Raw genomic sequence first — 24502 nt, 5'->3', positions numbered from 1 at the left:
AGGTTCCATGGCCCTCCCCATTCATAGAGTTTGGGTTCAAGGTTCCATGGCCCTCCCATGCATAGAGTTTGGGTTCAAGGTTCCATGGCCCTCCCATGCATAGAGTTTGGGTTCAAGGTTCCATGGCCCTCCCCATTCATAGAGTTTGGGTTCAAGGTTCCATGGCCCTCCCATGCATAGAGTTTGGGTTCAAGGTTCCATGGCCCTCCCATGCATAGAGTTTGGGTTCAAGGTTCCATGGCCCTCCCCATTCATAGAGTTTGGGTTCAAGGTTCCATGGCCCTCCCATGCATAGAGTTTGGGTTCAACGTTCACACAATAAAATAATGTTCATAATGGAGTTGAACGAATATAAAAATGTAGATATCCACTTTATAAACAACGTGTTTCAACTGTCGTTCTGTTCAAGCCGTTTCGTAACCTTGTGCATCAATTCACGACGTGTGCGCTCGACCACCGACTCGACATGGGCAGATAATTTAATGGAACCAGGTGGGAAAACGCGTTTTTACCGATAGAAATGATATCAACAATGCATGCGTTAAACAAATATTTGGAGTTTGTGTCGAAGACTATCTATATACACAGAGCTGCCGAGCCGTCGCTTGGAGAAAAGCTCGACCCGCACAGATGGTCCCACCAAACAGTCCACGGTGCTGCCTTCACCGACGTCCTTTTACGACCCTCGAAGGCTTGTCTTGTCTGCTCGGTGTCTCTGCCCAAGTGCGTGCGAACGGTTTTCGATGTGGTCCTGAACGACCAATTCATCACAGGTTTTTCTCGGGTACAAAAGTTCATTGTTTGCCGAGACATCCCGTTTGGATTACAAATATAAACAGAGTGACAAAAGTTCATGCCGCTTTTTGGATCGCAAATATAAACAGAAAACGACTTTCTGAAATACCTGTGTAATATGCTTTGGGCTGACAGGACAGATCTTACACTTCTCTTTGATCTGGATTAATATTCCATACCGGACTAGGAATTGTCAGGCTGGTGCTTCGCAGGCTGTTGTGCTGTCCTTATTCAGTGTTCCGTCCCTTGGAAGGATATTCAAGCGGCTTTTCCAACTTCTCGCATTCCCTGGTGGACGTTAAAGATGTCACCGTTTTTCGTAAGAGTTGGCCATTGAATGTCGATAGTTTGCCCAAATTCCAAATCCCTGTTCATATCAACGACAGTCGCATGCTGCTTCGTGAACGACTTGGCACAATCAAACTCTATCAACCTCAAGCTCTGCAATCCGCCAATCTCAAAAGAATAGGACATGACACATGACGAGGAAGATGACAACAACCTCCATAATACATTTCCACATTATTACCAGTCGTTCATTATGCCTATCAGTCTACACACGACAGGGAATTACTTAATTTGAATATTATAAAAATTCTAAAATTAGATGTGTTTGTAGTTTCTAAAATTCGAATTTTTTTTTCATAATAAATTCTAAATAAACTCTAAAATTTGATAATTTTAAAATTAGATGTGTTTCTAGTCTCTAAAATTAAAGAAAAAATTCTAAAATATTCTAAAAAAAATCAAAAATTTGATAATTCTAAAATTAGATGTTTGTAGTTTCTGAAATTCTAAAAAAAATTTATAATAAATTCTAAAAATAACTCTAAAATTTGATAATCCTAAAATGAGATGTGTTTGTAGTCTGTAAAATTAAAGAAAAATTCGAAAAAATTCAAAAATAAATTCTAAAATTTGATAATTCTAAAATTAGATGTGTTTGTAGTTTCTGAAATTCTAAAAAAAAATTATAATGAATTCTAAAAAAAAAAAAAATTGTGATAATTCTAAAATTAGATGTGTTTGTAGTCTCTAAAATGAAAGAAAAAATTCTAAAATATTCCAAAAAAATTCTAAAATTTTATAATTCTAAAATTAGATGTTTGTAGATTCTAAAATGCCAAAAAAAATTATAAACATTTATAAAATATAATTATATAAAATTTGCTAATTATAAAATTAGATGTTTGTAGTTTCTAAAATTCTAAATGAAATTCTAAGAATTTCTAAAATTTTATAATTCTAAAATTATAATTTTTATTTAAAAAAATATGAATTTTATATTTTGAACACCATGGATCATGAACCGCGACATGAATCGGAAGACGAACCTGCAGCTTAGCAGTACTTTGCCTCTGAATTTGACAAATTGTATGGAATCACATCCCAATCGCGCACTTCAGCAGAGGAGTGAGCCAATTGGTTTTTGTCCGCCTGCCTGTCTGGCAGTCAAACAAAATTGGAAATGATTCCAAACAGGAAACTTATTGTTTTAGGGACGTCATAAAGGACACAAACAACAGGCATGAATAACTAATGTAATGTGTTAAATAAGGTGGTATAAAAGTTTGTGTTTGAACATTAACGGCAGTAAACTTCGGAATTTTGTTTTCTACGGCCTTTAAAATCTTTCTTTTATTTCAATTGAATTATATACCTGAACACTGTAAAACACAAGTCGCCTTGTTGGCACTTCCAAAAACCTCCAGTTTAGCAGTACTTGGGACAAAATAGTATGCCATCTCACCAATCCAATTTTCCGCTCACGCTCTCAACGTTGGGGAATATCGAGATTCACGCAAAATTTCAGCTCACGCTCATAAATATAGATTGTTGTTGGAAACACAAAGCAAGAGTTAAAAAGATCCTTTCATGTCATTTTTCTCAATACTGCGTGGGGGTAAAGTGTTCTATGAAATCTCTAGTTAGGCTTGCCTCGAAGGGGATGCGAGACTATTGTAATGCCCCTGTCTGTCTGTCTGTGTGTATCCGCATCGATAAATTTTTACTTTAAAATTGGTTTTCTCTACAACCGCTTGTCCTATCAATGCAAAACTTCAAACATAGGAGGGACTACTCATGGATAATATTTCCTTGCTAAGTCTGATGTCATAGGTCACATGATATGGCAGCCACATTGGATTAAAGGAAAACAATTGGACATTATTTTCCCCGAAATCGCTCAACGAAAAAATTTGAAACTTGGCATATGTCATCAACTCCCCCATGGTGTATATAAGGTGATAATGATGACATCATCAGTGAAGTGGTATTCTAGCCATAATTGGTTGAATTGAAATATTTATCCGAAAAATCCGAAACTTCATATTTGTCAGGTTCACTATGTTTTTTCGTTCAAAATTTTGGTAGATTAGCAAAACTATACATTTTTGGAATATTCAGAGCATGAGGAATCCAAAAATTAATGTTTACATTTGCGTAGACACCTTTGCGAAAATGACACTCAGGACAGTGATGAAGATCTGTAAAAGCAATTTTCCTGAACGGTATAGACCTCGTAGATCCTGTGTATAGGACTTATAGTTCAATCTGATACTACCTATAACTTCCTATAACAACCTATAACTTCAAAGGACTTGCAATATCATGTATTATGTAATACAGTTATATCACAAATATAAAGACAATGGTTTTCAATTACCTTTGTTTGTTGCTTTTCTATAATCCTGAGCACTATTTTGAGGCCTTTATTGGATTCCTTGACCCAGAAAACATAGGATTAGCATATTTAATTAAGTCTCTAGGTTGACTAGAAGCCGAGATCGCGCAAAATATGTATTTTATGGCGGCCATTTTCAAAATCCAAAATGGCGGCCATGCAGGTGTCTGTGCAAATGCCAACATTGATTTTCAGATTCTCCATGCTCTGATGATTCCAGAAATGTACAGGTTTGCTAATCCCAAAATTTTGAAAGAAATTATATTTGTTAACATAGTGAACCTGACTATATTCAGATCGCATCACAAACATTAAATATACATGCACACCCAGGCTGAACACACTTGTGGCACTCACAGGCACCGACTTCGGACACCACAAAGAAACAACATGTACAAACAGTACATTAGATCAGTCATTGACTATGCCAGCTTATCCTGGGCCTCCAGCTTATCAAACACATAGCACAACACCCTGCAGACCATACAAAACAAAGCCCTTCATATAGGTTGCACATTTGCACATTAGGTTGCACATTAACAACACCCATCAAGCACCGACACACAGGCAAAATGTTTAAAAATCAAAGAACACTTGGACAAAGGTGCACAGTTCCTTGCAGATGCATGTGCCAACCATAATCACCCAACTACAACATGTCCAACCACATACAGACCCCTCGACACATTAACACAACACCACCAAGACACTAAAATGGCATCCTTCCAAACACCCCCCCACCGATCAACAACATTTACAAAAAACACATCACCGTAAACACGATCAATAATCTGGGCACGAAACCCCCAACCAGCGATGATGCAGAGAAATCACTTCCCACGTCTGATCGTGTTCCTCTTCTATACCTCTGCTGTGGACACCAACCGTATAGGTCGTGTGCAGCAGGTGGGAAAAGCAGATGGAAATCGGTTTTCGTTCCATGTCTGAGGTGAAACTTGAAATTTTTCAGATGTATAGACAACTACATGGTGGACTTTGGGTAAAAAGTTCTCCATGAAATATCCGTACAACACGACGCTGTGGGGTGTTGAAGTTTGCTATCAGGGCCCAAAAGGCCACTTTTTGGCAATTCGGCAATTTTAAGGACTCGTATCTCCAGCACGACTAATACATGGGCTATTGTACTTGGTGATCTTGAAGACTGGATAACTTTCTTCAAAAATTAAAAATCCTAAGGTTGTCCTTGCTTTATTAAAATAATTGTCATGACTAAAACACAGTGATTTTTCATAAAGAATCGCAACCAGTCTCGTTTTTGATATGCCAAAGATTCCTCAATAATCACGTGAGAGAAGGAATTATACATACATCAAAACACCCACTGTGAATGTCTGTAAAATGAAGTATCAAGGTCTTGCAATCAATAATGGTTCTGTTGAAGATATCGTAATCAGGTACTTCAGTAAATAAGGATTTGAGGAGTGACATTTGGTGTTTTTGGCCTTTACCATGCACCCATTGCTTCAAGACTAGTCAAGTCAGACAGTCTAAACTGCAGTTTCTGAGAGATATCAGAACAGGGTTTTCAAAGAGGAAGCAACAATGTCGACCGTCAATTATGGAGGGAATAATTATGCCTGGAGTATTTTGATCTATCCAAAGAATCATTATCTGCCACATTTTGATGTCAGTCGGACCACATTTTCATTGGTCCTCACTTTGTAACATACCTGCCTGCTGTACCCGGGAGGGGGGGGGGTGGGGGGAGGGTGGGTGGTGTGGGTCTTTTGGGTCCTTGGGGACTTTTGGGTCATCGTGGGTCATTTGGATCTTTATGGTCTTTTGGGTCCTCTGGGTCTTTTGGGTCTTAAGGATCTTGGGAGTCTTAAAGGGTCTTCGAAAGTCAAAGGGGTCTCAGCAGTTTAGAGGGCTAAACTGCATCTCTGAAATAAAATCCTGGCTTCAAATCAACTTCCTAAAACTTAACTGTAATAAATCTGAAATAATCATCATTGGCCCAAAAACGCTCACAAAATCCACCCATAACTTTGCCCTCAACATCGACGGTATCCCAGTATCCACCTCCCCTCTCATCCGGAATCTTGGCGTCATCTTTGACCAAACCCTCTCCTTCGACAAATACACTAAACAGATCACAAAGACAGCCTTCTTTCACCTGAAAAACATCGCCCGTCTCTGCTCATCCCTCTCCTCCACGGCTGCACAAACCCTCATCCACGCCTTCATCACCTCCCGTCTGGACTACTGCAATAGCCTCCTCTATGGTTCACCCTCAACAATCACCAATAAACTCCAATACATTCAGAACTCCGCTGCCCGTCTACTCACCCATTCCCGGACCCGTGACCACATCACCCCCGTCCTTTACAAGCTTCACTGGCTCCCCATCTCCCAGAGAATCCAGTACAAAATCCTCCTCTTGACCTACAAAGCCCTCCATAACCTGGCCCCATCCTACTTGGCTGACCTCCTCTCCAGACACACTCCCACCCGCAACCTCCGCTCTGCTGGTACCAACCTCCTGACCCTCCCCATCCGGACCAAATTCAGATCCTGGGGGGACAGGGCCTTCTCCATCGCTGCTCCCACCCTCTGGAACTCACTACCTCACACCATCAGAGACTCCTCCTCACTCACCACATTCAAAACATCACTCAAGACCCACCTGTTCAGCACTGCATTCAACATTCAACCCACAGCATTTAACCCCTGACTATCACTTCTCCTTCTCCCTCCTTTTGCTTTAAATATTTCCCTATTGATTCTTGTCTTTTTGCAATTGTTGTTTCCATGTTTTGTTATGCATTATGTTTTGCACTCTGTCAAAGCGCCTTTGGGCTTCATGAAAAGCGCTATACAAAATAAATGAATTATTATTATTATTATTAAAGGTACTTTACAACAGTATGTTATTAATAGACGTATGGAATTAAAAGACACAAAAAGCATGCCTCACACATGCATACACACATGCTATTCGAATTCCCTATGCTCGAGCATTCAATGAACTTATCCAAGGGGGATCAGGAAATGGGTGAATGGTTCACAGAGGTAACACCTTCCTCATCCCAAAATCTAAAGAGACCCAAATACCCCACAAATACTGGCCAATAACCTTTCTACCAACAACATACAAACTTTTAACAGGAATCATCACAGCCACAATGTACCACCACCTAACATAACGAAGAGGCCTAGAGGCAGAACAGAAAGGATGCAAGAGAGGATGTTACGGAACAATAGACCACCTATTACTAAACAAGGCCATACTATAAAATTGCAATCCAAGAAGAACCAAATTGTCCACAGCATGGATAGACGACAAAAAAAGCTTTTGACAGTGTCCCACATTCATGGATGATAAAGTGCTTTCACATGTACAAGATAAATCCCCAAATAATCAAGCTGATTGAGAAAGCCATGGATCTATGTAATACCACACTTATCCTGCAGCTCAGAAAGAAAGAAAGACTCAGAAGGAAAGATTGAAATACCAAGAGTAAAAATACGACACGGGATCTTCCAAAGAGAAAGCATTTCTCCTCTTCTGTTTTGCCTGTCCCTGGACACACTAAGTAACCTCATTAATGAGCACGGACTCGGATACACCCTAACATCCAATAAAAGAACGTCCAAAGAAACAAGAAAAATGACTTATCTACTGTATATGGATGATTTCAAACTGTGTGCACCGAACAACGAAAAATTGGCAGAACAACTGAAATTAGTGAAACAGTTCTCCGATGACATCCAAATGGAATTTCGCCAAGATAAGTGTGCCAAGTGCATATTTGTACAAGGTAGACAAACAAAAACGGACAACATAAAATCGACCTAAATACAACAATACAGAAGCTAGACAACAAAGTATCTTACAAATACATTGGAGTAGAAGACGGCCACCAAATTTGTCATAAAAATGCGCAAAACAATCACCAAAGAATACCTGCGTAGAACAAAGCTGATCCTGAAAACATATCTCACCCAAGAAACAAAATCAAAGCCATAAACCAACTAGCATTACCAGTGTTCCAGTACAGCTGTGGAATAGTAAATTGGCCATAAGTAGATATCAAATAACTAGATATAAAACCAAGGAAACTCCTCATTAACCACAAAATGTTCCACAAAAATCAGTGCATCCCAAGAATGTACCTGCCGAGGAAAGAAGGAGGTGTCAGTCTAATGCAACTCAATCAAGAGCACAGAGCGAAGACTGCAGGATTAGCAGAGTAATTGTTTCGCAGAGTAGCATACAATATTTGTGTACAAGCATAAACACAACAAGCCAGAAAAGGCATCTCTCACTCACCTTGCAAAAAAACTTTCATAAGCAGGTGTGATTGGAAGATGTCATGCACCAAACAGAAACAGCAACGAATAGAGCCCGAACGATTGCAAAAAAGATAAAAGAAAAATACAAGATGAAATAATAGTTTCTGCATTGTAGAAACAGGAAGCAAGAGTCACCTCCTATCGGGATGTAAAACTCATGTCAGAGCAGCTGCACACCCAAAGGCACAACAAGGTATGTAGAGTAATCCACTGGCACATCTGCAGAAATTTCAATATTCTACAAAAATAAAATAAATAAAAATAGTTGTACAAAACTTGTGGAGATATGAAACCAAAGCAATAATTGAAAACAAGGACATAATGCTCACGTATGACCTGATGATCCCATCCAGAGTAAACATAGAAGACAAAGCATTGTGACACACATAATACTCAGGAAGAAAAAGGAAAATACAGCATTGCTGATTGAGATATCGTACTCAGAGATTTTGGCCTAAATAATGCAGAAATCATGACAATGACAAAAAGACCTTAAGAAATGAAGTCAAAAGATCCTGGAAGCTGAAGAGTCAAAATTTTACCAGTCATAATTGGGGCAATGGGAATGATAAAGAAGAACCTCACACAGATTTTTAGAAAACATCCCTGGGGACATTACCACAAATTAACGACAGTTGGAGGCTGTACGGGTCTCATGGATGATCTTGAAAAGAGCCCTTGGAACAAAATTCTGAGAACAACAAAACATCACAACTTAGCACATGAATCGCAATCCTGCACCGAAACGGGGGTGGATACTTCGAGTCCCAAGAGTTCCTGTTCCACCTTCAAAAACCCAAATTATGGAGATAACAACCAACGACACACACGTGCAAACAACCACACATGTACAAAAACCACACATACATACATACACACACACATACACACACACACATGTGTGTTATCTCTGCCGATCCCCCTGGTTTTGGTTTGCACTGGCAGAAACGATGGTCTGGGTGGCAGACAGGCTGTTGGTTCCTTGCGGGTTATGCGGTTTTTACCGTGTGAGACATAATCCGTGGCTGGTGCTCACCATTAAAGCTAGGAGGTGCCTTGATTTATATATATATATATATATATATATATATACATATATATATACATATATATATATATTATACATATATATATATATATACATATATATATATATATATACATATATATATATATATATATATACATATATATATACTAGCAGAAGTACCCGGCATTGCCGGGCGGGGGAGGAGAGGGGAGGGGGGAGGAGAGGGGAGGGGAACGGGGGGGAGGGGAACGGGGGGGGGGGGAGGGGAACGGGAGGGTGGGGAGGGGAACGGGGGGGAGGGGAGAAGAGGGGGGAGGGGGAGAGGGAGAAGAGGGGGAGGGGGAGAGGGGAGAAGAGGGGAGGGGGAGAAGAGGGGGGATGGGGAGGGGGAGGGGGATGGAGGGGGGAGGGGAGGAGAGGGAGGGGAGGGGAGAAGGGGAGGGGGGATGGGGTAGGGGGTATGGGGGAGGGGAGGGCGGAGGGGGGAGGGGAGGGGGTATGGGGGAGGCAGGAGAGGGGGTATGGGGGAGGGGAGGGCGGGAGGGGGGAGGGAGGGGGGAGTCGTCAATTGAATGTCGCATTTATTTTTTATTCCCTGTCAAATGGCATTGGCATTTATTTTTTATTCCCTGTCAAATGGCATTGGTCCCGCATTCCGAACCCGGAAGTCGGAAGTCGGAAGTCATTGTCGTCAAATAAATCTTTCACTCTCTGTCACATGCCGTTGGTCCCATGTCAATCGGATGAAGTTGAAAAATTAACGTTACGAAGTTCCTCTGGGACGTACTGATTCCGAATATGAAGTTTAAAAATTAACGTTCTGAAATACGCTGATGACGTCATAATTTTAAAACGCGAAGTTTTTAAAATTTTAAGGTGTGCTGTAGTTGCTCTGAGACGTACTGATTCCGAATATGCCTTTGGTTTTGCCCTGCGATGAGTAGTTCTCGAGTTATAAGAGGACAAACAAACAAACAAACAAACATACTTTACTGCTTTATATATATAGATAGATATATATATATAGATATACGTATATATATATATATATATATAAATATATATATATATATATATATATATATATATATATATATATATATACATACACATACACACACATACACACACACTCACATACATACATATAACACACATAAATCATCCGTCCAATATTAGATATTCACGGTACTTATCCCATCGAATCTGTATCAAGGTACGAATATCTTGTTTTCTAACAGATGATATATATGTACATGACACACAGTTGGTCCGATTTTTGACGTCTTTTCTACAGACATCATCGCAATTCACCCGTTCCATGGAGGACGCCATTGCTGGCTAAATCAAGTGCTTGTTGTGAGAATACTGGCTGATGGTTGGCTGGATGTCAATACGACTACGCCGCGCGACCAACTCACTGTCCTGCGAGCGGATACACTATAAGAAAATAGTGCTAATTATTAACGGCAAATACTTAGTGTTGGACAAAATTCATGATGGGAACTTTTTATATTGATGAGAAAATATGTTTCTGAAATTTATTCAAGGGAAGATAAGTTGCACCCTTTTAATAGAATGAAACTGTATGAAAGCTCAGACCTGTTCATGGCCTAATAGCTTTTACAGTAAAAACATCAACTCGACGACACCCCTGACAACACCTGCAATCTCTGCCAGGCCTCCCCAAGCAAAATAAAACACATGATGGAACACTGTGTGGTCCTGGCTCTATGAAGGCAAAAGCACAACATTTTAGGTGTGAGGGATCTATGAGTCACTCCCCAGAGATTGATGGGCCTTTTCCTAACAACTCGGCTTGTTTGTGTAGAACTGACTGAGGCTAATCAATAACAACTACATGTTATAAAATATCAATTTTTTTTCGCATGTTTCACTTAATTTGACATTCTCTATCGATCAAACCCGATACCGAAGTGACCGGTAGGCACGCCTATTGCTACTAAAGGCCCATGAAATGTAAAAAAGTGGTACAAACTGAACATTATAGCACAAACAGTCAAAAACTGTATATATTTGAGCAAAATGTAATATCACAGAAAGCATGTGAAACTCCTAACAGACGTACATCTTCATAAGGGCATGCCCAAAACAGCCGAGCAGCACCAACTGGTCAAAAATACCTTTCAGTGAGATTTTACATGCTTAGAACAATTATTATCAGAACAATAACCATATGACAAAGGTGCAGCAGGGAACGATTCTAACAGATACACTATTAACACTATTAAAACACTATTAAAAATACTTCACACCAACTTTGGCTTGAAAAAAAACGGCACCTGGAAAGGAGATTTGGTTGAAAATGGGTCAAGGTTGGGAGATTTTATTTTCTGAACAGGAAAGGGAGAGATGGGGTCTCTAAAAGAATGGAGGACTCGTAGAAAAGGACACTTGAAAGGCTTGCTCTTGGCTGAGCCCTGCTTTCGTTAGGAAAAGCAAATTGCAGCTGGGAATGAAATATTAAAATAAGTATTGCTCTTCAGTTTTGACAGACTGCCTTCCCTTAGAGGACAATTTTGAGGGTTATCAACAAGAGCAATATTCTGTATACTTAATAAGCCCTTAGCTGGAGGGCCACTGTGTGGACACGGTGTTCTGCTTTTATTCGAGCTTTTCAACACAGCTGATGTGTTGAGAAGCCACAAGAAGGGCAAACCACCACGTCACCCGACTGAAGTTGGTATTGGCATTCTTGCCTGATTATGTAAAGCTCTTTCTGATATTATAGGTCTTGACACCCTGCGCTTCTATTCACCGGAAGTTAGTGCTAAGTACGAATTTGCCAAAACTAGGGAGATACCCGTGCTGCGCATGGGTGGGAGGCCAGAAGGAAACAGGCAATGCAGATACGGCGAATGCTAAAGCATGAAACCAATAAATTCCACATTCCTGTAGCACCTTCAGTCGCACGTCAGACATGGACAGCAAGTTCGTGAAGGACTTCCATGAAAAACGTACCCGTTCGCAAACAAACGGGTACGTTCACGTATAGAAACATCGATCTCGTGGGTCCGTGGCGAATCTGCATATGGCGATCCGCGAAGTTCACCTTCAGAAAGTAGAAACCATCACGGCTTGTCGTCATTCACTTGAACTCGATATCTCTTTTTTCATTCCAAACAACATAACTCCAATTAATCACAAAATGTACTTTTAACAACATTGTTAATGTTTCCTTCATTGTAGAAACTACCAAATCAACAGTTAAAAGGATTTTGAGCCGATAGGTGTTACGGCCTTGGCAAGATCGATGGAGACAGCGATCTGTTAGCGTATACACCGCCCAAATAGCTATGTGGAATTCTCTCATGTAGAGATTAAATGTCGTTTGAACTATGGCCGAGGTCATTATTTACTTTTAACTAGGGCATGCCCGTACGTGGGTGCCCGTTCCTTGCCAAAAAAAAAAAATAACGCAACCCGTACGCTCTACCCCGCCCGTACGCCCGTACGCCCGTAAACAAAAAAAACAACGCTCTTCGCTTCCGCCCTTCGCTCTGACTGAATTGGGAGAAATAATGCGCATAAGAAATCGAGAAATTATTATTTTCTCCGGAAGAAATCGAATTACGAACCGTAATGGCGCACGCGCTCGGCTCGGCTCGCTCTCACATCGGCCACGCGCCCACGCCTACGCAATAACGCGTTCTGTGATTGGCTGCCGGAAGTGCAGTCTTCACTGTCCGGAAGGTCGCAAATCGCAGTTACGATGAATCGCAAATTAGTTTTAATTAGTTTTAAAACATAGTTTAACGGCAACATAGTTTTCCAACGTGAAATAAATGAATACGCTCTCAAATGTGCCGTCCGAGGCAGAGTCTGTTCGCCACGTTCGGCACACGTGATAGCTCGCTGCTCTCTGATTGGTTGAATCGTTTTTTGGACATAGCTCGGTAACTACTTGTCCGATTAATATGAAACCTTGAAAAGGCACATCCTCGGGTCCCCAGCAATATACCTGGCAAGTTTAAAGTATATCGGACCCGTGGTTGTCGAGAAACAACGGTCACAGACATACATACATACATACATACATACATACACACAGAGATTACTGGAATTATAGATAGACTAGGGCATGCCCGTACTATATATAAGCTAGGACGTGCCCGTACGTGGGTGCCCGTTCCTTGCCAAAAAAAAAAAAAAAAAAAAATTTGTGTAGGGGTGTGTGTGTGTAAACATCCTAGGGCGTGCCCGTACGTGGGTGCAAAAAAACATGCGTGCAAACAACAACAACAAAAAAAAACTTTGAAACCACGTGGCAGTAACGACCACAGAACCCCCCCCTCTATTTACATGAATGGTTTGGTCCATTCGCAACGACCACAGAACCCCCCCCCCCCCCTCTATTTACATGAAATGGTTTGGTCCAAAGCGAACGGCTTGCGGTGTTTGGTAAAGAAATCGCCATAGCTCGGTAACTACTTGTCCGATTAATTTCAAACCTTGAAAAGGCACATCCTCGGGTCCCCAGCAATATACCTGGCAAGTTTCAAGTATATCGGACCGGTAGTTGTCGAGAAACAGCGGTCACAGACAAACATACACACATACACACATACACACATACAAACACACATACACACATACACACAGAGATTAATGGAATTATAGATAGATGATGTTTATATACGAATGATGTTTAATGATGTTTATATTGGTTTTGGGTCGTCCTTTCCGCATATCTCGTGGGATTATAAGTTGGAGAGACGGCCGTGATGGCGGTGAGGGGGTTGGAATTCTCTCAAGCAGGGATTCAACCCGTGTACTTATAAAAGGTCTTTGTCCGAGGTCACCGAGTCTGATCGGTGCAGCTGTGCAGCGATCGGTGCAGCCGTTTGTGCGGCACCCGGGAAAACAACATCGTCACAATGAAAACATCGTCACAATGAACGTTATGCGAACGCGAATGTTATGCGGCAGTCCAAACCTGAGAATGCTGGAGACTAAAGCTGAAATTGGGAAAACTAAATAGCCTATTTTACTCCTGGAGATCCCAGGATTATCCACCCCAAATATCGTTGCGATCGGTTCAGCAGTTTTTACGGTACCTTCGAATGAACAGACAGACAGACAGACAGACGAATGGACATTTGGTGAATTCTAGTAAGATGTCAGACCCAGACAAGAGGTGCAGAGTTTGGCAGATGATATATACAGTATATACCTTAGACATTTGTTCTTCTGGGTGGATACATTGTGATTTTGGCCACTGTCAAAATTCCTTTAATTTCCATGACTGATGCACTTCTGTAGCTTCTTAGGTACATACAAATAATACATATTGTTACGTTTGTGGGGGGTAGGCAATGAAATACCTTAGTCCAGATAGAATTGTATAGATTACCATTCTCCGAATGTCGTGCAAGCCACCTTGATGTACTGAAGTCAGCTTTGTGTCCGGTGAGGTCATATAATTGTCTCCATGAGAGGGATGGAGCTATGTTAATTATGTAAGGTATACGGGTAATTCCCTGTCTGTAAATGGTCTCTGTTTTTTTCCCTTGTTCCTTATTACACTACACTACACACACTACCAGCCAAGAGATTGGCGCATAATTATAAACATTAAATAAAGCCACTGGATTCAGACATTGAACGCTGCCGTTGGCGCCACCAGCCGAGTCATCGCAACACCAAGCAGGCAGTGTCGTGGGGCCACGCCCCGAGAGGTGATGATTGGTCAGGGACTGCTATGATGGACTCTTTGATTGGAGTGCACGCAGATGTCATCAGATGATGTTCGAGACCGGGGAACAAAAAGGCAAAGCAGCCGCCATTTTGTCCTCTTGCGCTGGGTCCTTATTGCGTGCGGTTGCAGTTTGTGCTCGCTCTTGGCGGTGGCATTCGCGCGCTCGCTCTGTTCCTAACTGTGTGGAGGAGTGGACTCATCCTTTCCCTGATTCATTGGTGCTGGCTTCGTGACAGCTGTGTGCGCCTGAGAGACCTCGGTGCTTTGTGGAGCATGGGACGATGACGGAATGAGGGCCTGCTTGCTTCACGTTCGGCGGCTAGTGTGGTGAACGGACTTCGCGCCAAGGGCGTGTTTTCCCGCGCAGAGACTCAGGGACCCATTCAAGGACCATTCAAGTTCACGGACCGCTCAAAGCTGAGTACTAAGCAGACAAACCACACACATTCTATTATTTTCATTTATTTCTCCCCTTGTGTTGTATACGAGTCCATGTGGGGGCACCCCGATTAGGAATTAGATTTTACCGTGCATTTCTTGTTGCCTGCATTTATTTTATTAAACCCTTTATTTATTGCATTTTTATGTTGTGCCTGTCTTGCTTAATCGTTCGTGGTTCGAAGACGCTCCAGTGGAAACCGTGCAGGTAAGCTTCGTCACCCTCCACTCCCGCGCATGTAAAGAAGAGGCGCCATTGTTTGAGTGAACGCCTCAGAGTTAAAGCTCGATTGGCCACCCGTCACCTTGGGGGATCATAATCCCCCCCTGGTGAACACGACAGTATTTTGTATGTACACACGTACTTAGGTTTTACATACTTTTTTAAGATACATAGAATTAATTGCCTATCTCTGCACCAAGTCCTCCTTTTGCAACTCTGGTTCTGCTTCCTGAAGGCTATTTTCTCTTGTACATCAGAGCAGACTTGCAGGTACAACTACATAGTGATGTATAACATGATCGACCATGATTCACAAACAGCAAAAGCAAAAATCTCTGAAGAGGTAATATAATTGGATCATTAAGTTTTGCATTAGAGACTAGTTAACCAGCTTATTTGCCTTTTAGATCATCAGAAAAGAATGAACTATCCTGTCCACCTCTCAATGAAGTAGATTTAATAATATTTGTCATAGTTGTGTATTTGTGCATTTCCCTTGTCCATATTTACACAAGTTTTCCGATTCTTGGTTTGCATTCGCATTCTCCAAAAGGTTAATCCATACCAGTTGGTTCCCACAGCACCATAAATTTGGATTACTTTGTCCACCTGGCATGGTGAATTTTCAAACAACATCATTTAATTTCAGAAACATTCTGAACTAAACTTAATCCGTATCTGATGTCAAAGAAGAAAGTTTATTAGTTGTGCAGTGCCTTCAGAAAGTATTCACACCCCTTGACTGCTTTCACATTTTCTTATGTTACAGCCTGAATTTAAAATTGATTAAAATGACATTTTTTGTCATTGACCTACACAATCTTACTATAATTCACCAAATGTCCGTCCATCCATTCAAAGGTAACGCAAAAACGGCTCAACTGATCGCAACGATGTTTTGGGTGGGTATTCCTGGGACCCCTGGTAGTAAAATAGGCTATAATGTTTTTCTAATTTTTCCAATGTTTCCAAACACGATGGAATAATATTTACCGATATGAACAGTGATGTGGCTTTTGTTGAAATTCTACAAATACTGTTTATTCTACGTACCAGGAGAGAGTAGATCGACTCCTGACGAACTCTTCCGATATAAACGTGCAGCTCCGAAGTAACATGGCAGCGTGTGCAAAGCGACTGAGAAACAGGTGTAGCAGCCGCTTCCGTGTTACAGATTCGGCGCGCACTCCTCACACATAAACGTGCGACTAAGAAAGACATGTAGCGGCCGCTTCCGTTTTGCAGAATTCAATCTTTTTTCAGAATGGGCGCCATGTACTGTTTAGATTTTGATGACTTGCATGTAATATGATTCAACGGATGTTTATATGAATCGTTTAAAATAAAAAAAAGCCTTCGGTTTCTGATATTTTGCCTTTTCATTTGGACTTCCCAATTGAAGCCCCGCTCTTATGGCGGGTACTGTTGCCAGTTATCATAATAAAGCTTTGGGGGGGATTTGATGACAAAACCCAAATGGTAAAAAGACAGACACACAGAAATGATTACAAAACCCTTTCTCCAACAAGACATGGCCTTTAACAATGCAGGCCATTGATGGAGTACATGGATTATAGTAGATCTGAGAACCAATATGGACTCACTCACTCACTCACTCCTTGGGCTTTTGACCTTTGCCCCCAAAATCTAATCAGTTAATCGTTACATCATTATACAGTACATACCTGTACCAAGTTTGAATTTGATCCCTTCAGCCATTCTCAAGTTATAGACCTATAACAGACTTTGACCTTTGAACTTTGCCCCCAAAATCTAATCAGTTAATCTTTATCTAAAATACATACCTGCACCAAGTTTGACTAAGACCCCTTAAGCCATTCTCAAGTTATCGTGGCAACAAAAACATATCACGGACGGATGGACGGACAACCTGAAAACATAATGCCCATGGCGACTTCGTCAACGGAGGCATAAAAACTCAATGCATCCTAGAGAAGAAATTTCATTCACAGAAGGAGGTCAACCGGAGGAAATATGGTATTAAAACACACACAGAGGGGCCACCGACGTTTTCGCGTGGGTTTCCAACAATGTTGAGAGCTTTGGATTGCACAGAACCCAGGAGGGCCAGATGTGATGCTGGGGTGCCAGTCCATAGTGGAGAGCAGTATTCCATAGAGCTACAGACAAAGACCTTGTACCAAATAATGTCAGTGGATTTTTTTATTTTAGAAATTTTTACAAATCAATTGAAAATGAAATACAGAAATATCTAATTTACATCTAGGTATTCAACCCCCCCCCCCCCCTCCACCGCCCACCCCCCCCCCCCCCATTCGAGTCAATACTTCGTAGAAGCGCCTTTAGCAGCATTTACAGCTTCGAGTCATCTTGGGTATGTCTGTCAGCTTTGCACATCTGGATTTGCGGAGTTTCTCCCATTCTTCCTTGCAGAATTGCTCAAGCTGTCAAGTTGGTTGGGGAGCATCAGTGAATAGCAATCTTCAAGTCTTTCCTCTGATTCTCAATGAGATTCAGGTCTGGGCTTTGTCTGGGCCACTCAAGGACGTTCACGTTCTTGTTCTGAAGCCATTCCAGTGTTGCTTTGGCTGTATTCTTGGGGTCATTGTCCTGTTGAAATGTAAATCTTCACCGTAGTCTAAGGTCTTTTGCACTCTGAAGCAGGTTCTCCTCAAGGATTTGCCTGTATTTGGCTCCATTCATTGTTCTCTCCCTCCTTACAAGTCTCACAGTCCCTGCCACTGAAAAGCATCCCCATAGCATGATGCTGCCACCACCTTTGATACAGAGTTAACACTACACCTTTCCATTTATAATTTATCCCCCTACGATTACAACCTAAAACCTTGTCAAGTTTACCTATTTTAATTTTTTTTTAACTATTACAGAATTAATTTCCAACACCGGTTTGTGTTGCACCAAAATTTTCTGCCACTGATTTGTCAGATTCCGCCACCGGTTTGTGTATTTCGATGTTTGTCTGTCTGTGAGCAGGACATCTCAAAAAGTGTGGACGGAATGGATGAAATTAGGTAAACAGGTTGGTGTGTGACAAGAACGAAATGATTAGATTTTGGTGAAAATCCTGTGTTTTGGTGAAATAGTATGCACTCTACTTAGTGCCATTCTAGTTCTTACTATTTTGGCCACTGTAAAACATTCCTATAATTTCCACAACTAATGCCACAACACAGATTTCCATACAATTTGTGGAATGCTGCCACAACACAGAAATATAATTTCCACAACACAGATTTTTAAGATGCGTACAATTAATTGGCTATCCTCTGCTGCTCGGATGGCCTAGGCCCTAGAGGAACGCACACCTGCCTCTAAGCTGTCTAGCCTGGCTTCAAATCCTGACCCAGCAATAAACTGTCATCCCGGTGTTTCACAGGTACAGCGATTCATCAATGTCTGTGTCATCCCTCAGATGGATGTTAAACTGGGCGTCCGGTCTGCCGGCATGAGTTGGTGGATGTTAAAGATCCCACGGTGTCATTGGCAAAGAGTAGACGAGCTATTGCTGGCACCATTAACAAATTCCAAATTCCTGCCTCAACTGCATAGTTGAACGTCAGGCCATGCCAGTTTGTTCATGAAAGACTTGGACCAAGCTTCTCCTGGCCGACCCCACAAGTGGGAGTAATAATGACTTAAAGAGGAGGATCTCCAGCACCTTCCATTTCCTTGTGTTGAACTGCATCTGTTATTCTTTTGCCAAATCTATTAAACTATCAAGACTTTACTGAATGTGATCACCCCCTTCTCTGCTATCTACCTTACGTCCAAGCTTTGTGTCTTCTGCAAATTTATACAAGCGTTACGCCTAGGTCCCCCGTCAGGGATGTGATGTGAGTTGACAAAGTGGAAGACGCAGAAAACATGGTATGATATGATATTTCGCTCACAAGGTTTTTTTTTTTTTTTTTTTGTATACAAGATCGAGGCTCGTGAAAGAGCTAACATTAATCACACAAAAAGACAAACCGACACACAAAACACAAAAAACAAGGGGAGCGGCAGACAAGATGGGGAGAGAGGGGGAAGGACACAAACACAACATTTGAGAGCAGGGACATCGGGAGGACTTGGGGGGAGGTGTGAGAGGAATAAAACATATGAACACTGCAAGGACTCTGGGGTGAATTACCGGGGGTAGAAAAGATCAAGGTTTTCGATGGGGGAAGATAAGAGATGGTGGTGAACAGCTGTTTTAAAGACCTGGAGGGAGGAGTGGGATTGAAGGGAGTGGGGGAGTTTGTTCCAGAGGCGGGAGAAAAGGGGAATGAAAGAGTGAAGGTGAGCAGAGAGCCTAGACTTTGGCAGTTTAACCATAAGAGGGTTGCAGGCAGATCTTGTGCGACCTGAAGGAATATTGGGGGGACAGAGCACAGAGAGAGCTGGGGGAGCAAGGCTGGAGAGGAGTCGGTAGAAGACAGAAAGACCACCAACCTGCCTGCGGTGAGTGAGTGAAAGGCCCTCTGAGTTGACTACATCGCAGGAGATTCCAATGATTCTGAAAGCTTTGGCCTCAACAGCATGAAGCTGAGCAAGGTGTGAGGCAGGAGCACCAGCCCAGAGGGGGGAACAGTATTCCATTGAGCTGCGGATGAAAGCCTTGTATGTGGTGAGGAGCTCAGGTGTGCCAAGGAAGGACTTCGCACGACGGAGGATGCCCAGTCGGCGACTGGCTTTGGAGGCCAGCTTGGAAATGTAGTTTTCCCAAGAAAGATCATGGCAGATAGTGAGACCCAAAAGCTTGAGCGACAGAACTTCTTGGAGAGGATTGTTGAGAAAGTAGATGGGAGGGTTGTCCAGTCGGTCCTTTCGGAGAGACATTGTAAGAGTGTGAGATTTGTCAGGATTGAAAGACATGTTCCACTTGTTTGACCAGTCTGTGATTTTGTCCAGGTCTGCAGAGAGTGAGGAGGCTGCAGACTGCCGATCTGAGGGATGAGGAATGGAGCGGCAGATAGTGGAGTCATCAGCAAAGAGATAGAGAGGATTTTCCAGAGAGTCGGAGAGATCATTGATGAAGACCAGAAATAGCACAGGGCCCAGAACACTACCTTGGGGAACTCCAGCCAGAACAGGAATGGAAGATGAGAGAAATCCATTCAGGGCCACACGTTGCCTACGACCAGAGAGGAAATCCGCAAGCCATGAGTGGAGATTTCCCTGAATACCATAGGAGGTGAGTTTGGTGAGCAGAGCTGGGTGCCAGACCGTATCGAAGGCACGTGATATGTCAAGTGAGACAGCTCTGATTTCCTGTTTGGCATTTTGTTGAGACAGCAACATCCATCCATTGGACCTCCATCCATTGTTGAGACAGCAGAAGCAACATGTCCAGAGTAGAATGACCTGGTCTGAATCCAAATTGATGATCAGAGATCAAGCCATTGGAGAAGAGGAAGGATTTGATATCTGAAGCAATGTTGGATTCCATGACTTTGCTGATAATTGGGAGCAGGCTGATTGGTCTGTAGTTGCAAGGATATGTTTTTGCACCTTTTTTGTGTAAAGCGGTAATGTTTGCTGATTTCCAAGATGCTGGCAGATGACCTTGAGCAAAAGAGAGGGTGAAAAGAACAGAGAGAGGGTGAGATAGAGCGGCAGTGCAGGATTTTAGGACCCGAGGGCTGATGCCATCTGGTCCAGTTGCAGAATCAGAGTCGAGGTTTGATAAAAACTTCTCCACCTTGTCAGGAGAGAAGGACACAGAGTCCAGGAGCAGTTGGGTTCGACTGGGAAAGGTGGGAACAGAGAGAGATGGGTTTGGGACACAAGATTTTGAGGCAAACACAGAGGAGGCATTCGGCTTTGTCACGTGCGGTGTCAACTGTGTAGCCATTTGAGGTAAGGGAGGGGATGGAGGGGGAACAAACACCAGAAACGGATTTGACCAGACGCCACCAGGATTTGGAGGAAGGAGACAGGTTTGAGAGTTCAATCTTGAGTGAGGAGAGATAGTGCTTCCTGGCACTCCTGAGGGTTGAAACACACTTGTTTCGAGCTTGGTGGAAGGAACTGAGATTGCCTTCAGTTGGATTTGCCTTCGAAGATGCAAAGGCAAGTTGTTTCAGGGCAACTGCCTCACCACAAGATTCAGTGTACCATGGACGGGAGGAAGGGTAAGACAACTGAAGACGAGATGGGATAAATCTGTGCATGAGAGAGAGCAGTTTGCTTTGGAAGAATTCCCAGGAAGAATTGATGTCAGAGGCATTAGAGATGGGAGACCAGTCCAGTTGATTGATGGCTTCTTGCAGACCGTGCCAGTCGGCCTGAGTGAAATGCCAGACTCGTCGACGCTGAGGAGGCTCTCTGAGAATGGCCAGAGAAATGTCCACTTTAACAAGCACATGATCAGAAGAACCGATTGGAGCAGAAGAAGAGCAGCAGACATTTGCAGGGAAGTTAGTCATAACCAAGTCCAGAAGAGAAGATACTCCATTGACTGAGATCCGGGTCGGGAAATTGACAGATTGTGTCAGTCCCAATGAGTCGCAGAAGTCCTTTGCTGAGGTGCCATGGCTGGTGAGAGATGAACCCACACCCAGCCAGCTGGCATGATGACAATTGAAGTCGCCACATATGAGGAAGAGAGAGTTTGGATGAGTTGATAGAAGTTGGTCCATGTTGTCCGACAGAGAAATGTAAATGGAGTCATCACTGTTTGGAGGACGGTACAGAACACATCTGAACAAAAGGTGGGAGTGGAGAGGAAGCCGTAGCCAGAGGTACTCCTGTGGGTGGGGTGGAGAGAGGGCAGTGCAGGGAGAGTGAGGAAGAGAGTTTTTGATAAAGATAGCCTCCCCACCACCAGGACGAGGCTCAGGTCTATCGTACCGGAGGAGGGAGTAACCAGGAAGAGATATTAAGGAATCAGAGACCTCTTGAAGGAGGAAAGTTTCTGTTAAGCAGATCAAGTCTGGATTTTCAGAAGCAACCTGAATGGAGAGATCAATCAGGTTTGAGCGAAGGCCCCGGATGTTTGAGGTCCATACCGTTAGTGAGGAGAGAGGGGGAGCATCGGGTGCAGGACAGGGGAGGGGAGGGGTAGGGTCAGATGAAGGGTGAGAGGGGGATGTAGGAAGAGCAGTTGATAGTGTGTCAGAGATTACAGAAGAGTTACAAGAAAGGGAAGGATGAGGAGGACGAAAGGTTTGATGGTGATGGAATGAGGCACAGTGAGAGTTTGTTTGAGGGGGGGCAGAGGAAAGTCGAAGGTTGGGGGAGGTGGAGGTATGACATAGAAGGGAGACGAAGTGGGGAGGAGGCAGCTTTGAGAAGGAGGTGGGAGGAGGGAGAATTTGGGAGGGATGGTTGGGGGGGAGATTTGAATGGGAGGGGCAAGGGGGGAGTTTAGAAAGTGGATGATTAATGAAAGATGAACATATATAACAAATTGGGTTTGTTGTGATTTTCAAGTTAGCGATTCGTTTAAGAACGATGGAGGAGGGAAGGAATGAATGAGAATTTAGAGCATGGAGTGATTTGGAATCATAAGAGATTGAATATTTTTTTGAAATGGAATGAGTTGAAGAGGAAATTGAAAGGAGCCTTTTTAATAAGAAGAAAAACAGCGTGTTGTTATAAACCACTGAATAAAACACTGAAGGGGATAGTTGAAACATATTTAAACAGAACTGTGAAGAACAATCTTATATTCACAAAAATACCAATGGGGAGAGGAAGCCTAGAGCGACGACCACGAGTCACTTGAACAGGGCAAAAGGTGGAAGGCAAGGGGAAAATGGGGGCGGGGCGAGACAGCGCACGTGGGCAGAGGCAAAAGCACACGAGGAGAAAGGGAAATAAAAGTTTTTTTTGTTTGTTTTTTTGTTTGTTTTTGGGGGGGGTGTGTGGGGGTTACAACGTTAGACAAATAGGAGATGTTTGGTGAAGCTTGGTGGAGAAGGGGAAATCAAAAAAGCTAGCAAAACAGCGAAGGAAGGAACAACCTTTGATGGGGGAAGCCTTAGGCTGCAAGGCCTTGCTCGCGACGCGGCAAACAAACGATTAATATATGAAAGATAAACACCGAGAAACTTCCAAGGGGGACACTATAAGTTCACACACCGAACGATAAATACAGTTTCGACAAAATACAATTGTGAACAGACTTAACTTTGAAAAACGTGGAGACCGTGTGGACCGTCGAAAACCCCTGCCACCGTCTCCAAGATCTCGCGAGATCCCAGGTTCAGACAGGTTCAGACAAGGTTCAGACATACATGGAGGCGGCCATCTTGGATTTTGACGTGGCGACCCAATTTTCAATAGCGTTCTTCCTTATGCCTAGATACACCCACACACCAGATTAAAAGTTGGTACTTCGCTTATTTTTCAAGATATTCCGCTCACAAGGTTCAGACATACATGGCATCAGACGTACATGGCGGCGGCCATCTTGGATTTTGACGTGGGTTGCACCCACACACCAAATTCGAATGCGGTCCTTTGCTTACGCACGCACGCACGTACGCACGCACGCACGGACGGACGGACACAAGGACGGAGGGGAAAACCATAGTCCCCCTTTCGCTCCGCGGTGCGACGGGGGATAAAAACCGACTCTTAACCCCACTATCAAAATCGTTGATGTAAATTATGAATAACAGTTGTCCCAGCACAGATTCTTTAGGTGTCCCACTACTTACATCCTTCCAGCCGCACATCCCCTCATCACAGCCACTCTTTGGATCCGATCACCAAGACAGTTTCCAATGCAGTTATCTACTGATCAGCCACTCCACAAGGCCTCAACGTGGTAACTGATCAAATGCCTTCTGAGGTCCAGATACACTACATTCACTGCACTTCCCTGTGTCCATATCTAATCTTTCATCAATGTCTCCAACACTTTTCCCACCACTGAGGTCAAACTAACAGGTCTATAGTTCCCAAATTCTTCTCTGGATCCTTTCATGAATAATGGTGTTACATTTGCTACTGGCGAATCCCTGGTACCTGTTGCGACTCAAATGAGCTCAGTCAACATCTCGCTTACCTGCTTCGTCACCTCACTTCATACTATATAATGGATGCATATTTTAGTCGAATTTCAAAACTTCCGAGAAAACCAAGCTAAATGAAGCAAAACGAGTTGGTTGTAATCAGTAAATTCAAATAGCGTTGGAAAAAAAAAATCACGTTAAAGCGACAACTGAGCTATTTACCTTACGTATGTGGGACGCGTGACCACCAATCTTTGGATGTTCTTGCATTTGGAACAAATCATTTTGGGAAAAGTCCCTTCCGAACCCCCACGTGAAGGACACAATCGGCATGGACTAGCACTTCGTG

Source organism: Myxine glutinosa, chromosome 10 (assembly GCF_964187855.1).
Source record: "Myxine glutinosa chromosome 10, kmMyxGlut1.1, whole genome shotgun sequence".
NCBI classification, from domain to species: domain Eukaryota; kingdom Metazoa; phylum Chordata; class Myxini; order Myxiniformes; family Myxinidae; genus Myxine; species Myxine glutinosa.
The sequence above is the reverse complement of the archived record's forward strand: the minus strand, read 5'-3'. Positions refer to the sequence as shown.